General features: G+C 59.2%; 1 long non-coding RNA gene across 1 annotated transcript in view; it reads right to left on the minus strand.

The window, feature by feature from the left end:
- Positions 1–6: 6 nt before the first annotated feature.
- Positions 7–1,944, minus strand: part of LOC122547692 — a 2,569-nt gene continuing 631 nt past the window's right edge. Inside the window, exons 2-3 of the long non-coding RNA XR_006311066.1 lie at positions 1,693–1,881; positions 7–160 (exon numbers count right to left, since the gene is read on the minus strand). This is a non-coding gene — a long non-coding RNA (uncharacterized LOC122547692). The remainder of the gene's footprint in view (positions 161–1,692; positions 1,882–1,944) is intronic.

A 1,944-nucleotide genomic window follows, 5' to 3' on the forward strand; every position in this document is an offset into this window, starting at 1 on the left:
GCCACAACCTCACTTCCCACAATCACCACCACCCCCCCTCTCACCCCTCCCCTTGCTCTGCTCAGTTGGGACCCCAGTAGCCCGAGCTGTTGTAAGCAGACTTATTCCCCTGCGATTTCTGCTGGATGCTGCTGGTTTGAGTACGCTGGCCTGTTCCGCTCTATAGACCGCGGGGATGGGGGGGGGGGGGGGAGAAAGAAAGAAGGAAAAAAAATATTTAAAACCTGTTCACTTTGCCACTTGTCCCTCCGCGCACAGTCCCGCAAACTCTCCAGCTCACGCCCCCAACTACCTGCGGGCAGGTGGGGAACGAGTGTGGTCAGAACAGCCCAGTGGCTAGCACAGACATGGTGGGCCGAAGGGCCAGCTCGTGCGCTGTTTCCACACTCAACAGAAGAGAGCTCCTTTCAGTCGTCTCTCCGATTAAACCCTTTTCAAAGCACCACCCCTGCCGCAACTCCTCAGACCACCAGACCGCTGGAATTTCATTTGTGTAGCATCCCTCTTGGGAGGTTATTTGAAATTGGAGAACTCAAAAGCCCCGTTCCCCCGACTCCCTTCTCAGCCTCTCCCCCTCCCTTTAATCCCTCTGACCGACCCTCCCTTCCATTCGCCCCGCTCACTGAGCGACCTCTATCTGTGTTCACCTCTCTCCACCTCACCCCATGACCCAACTACACCCTTTCTCTGCAACTCCCCTTAGCCCAATTCCCAGCCGTGAAGAGTTCCACGCGAAACATTGACTTCTCCACCTCCTGATGCTGCCTGGCTTGCTGTGTTCTCCCAGCCTCCTGCCAGTCTACCTCGGATTGCGGCATCTGCAGTTTGTTTTGGTCTCCAACCAAAATTTGCTCACGGCCTGCCCCCAGAAAAAGCAGCCCCCTCTGTGCCCCACCCTCTAGACGGCGCCCGCTCCCTCGACACCCCACCCTCCAGACAGCGCCCGCTCCCTCAGCACTGACCCTTGGCATCAGTGGACCAGATCACGGGCTGGGAGGGGGATTTGACAATAGGACGGCCAATGCCAGACGCCCATCCAAAGGGCACCTGACAACTCAGCCCCCCACCCTCCAAATTTGGATCGGCACGTCCATGTCATGGAGTCCCTACAAATACGCCTACGAAGAGGTACAGACCAGGCACATGTGGCCAGGTGGAAATGAGACCAGAGTTGAGAGTGGGGGTGCTGGAAAAGCACAGCAGGTCAGGCAGCATCCGAGGCTCCGGCCCGAAACGTCGATTCTCCTGCTCCTCGGATGCTGCTTGACCTGCTGTGCTTTTCCAGCACCCCCACTCTCAACTCTGATCCCCAACGCCTGCTTTCCTCACTGTCTCCGCAAAGAGGCCAGTCAGCCCCATCCAGCTGGATATCCCAGAATGCAGCGGGCAGGGGAGTAACTTGATGCAACGCGAGCGTTAAAGCATGCTGCCCTGAGCTGGGTGTAAAAGCTCGAGGGTCAGATGCAGCCCTCCCTCTCGCACCCGCCCCCCCCCCCCCCCCCCCCTCACTGTCTCCGCAAAGAGGCCAGTCAGCCCCATCCAGCTGGATATCCCAGAATGCAGCGGGCAGGGGAGTAACTTGATGCAACGCGAGCGTTAAAGCATGCTGCCCTGAGCTGGGTGTAAAAGCTCGAGGGTCAGATGCAGCCCTCCCTCTCGCACCCGCCCCCCCCCCCCCCCCACTCCGTGTACCTGGCCGTCCTGTTGGAGGTGCAGGATCTGAGAGTGCATCTGCTGCTGGTGCGGTGCCAGGATGTGCATGAACGGCGGCGGGTAGCCGGCTGCGGTGGCAGGATTCACTGGACCCGCACTGCCCAGCGCTGACGGCAGGTTGAAGGAGGCTGCCGGAGTTCCAGCGTGAAAGCCCTGCTTCTCGAAAGACTGCGGAGGCAGCAAAAGAGAGACAGAGAGAGAGAGAGAGACACAGACAGAGAGAGAGAGAGA

This window comes from Chiloscyllium plagiosum, unplaced genomic scaffold (assembly GCF_004010195.1).
Source record: "Chiloscyllium plagiosum isolate BGI_BamShark_2017 unplaced genomic scaffold, ASM401019v2 scaf_5072, whole genome shotgun sequence".
Lineage (NCBI taxonomy): Eukaryota > Metazoa > Chordata > Chondrichthyes > Orectolobiformes > Hemiscylliidae > Chiloscyllium > Chiloscyllium plagiosum.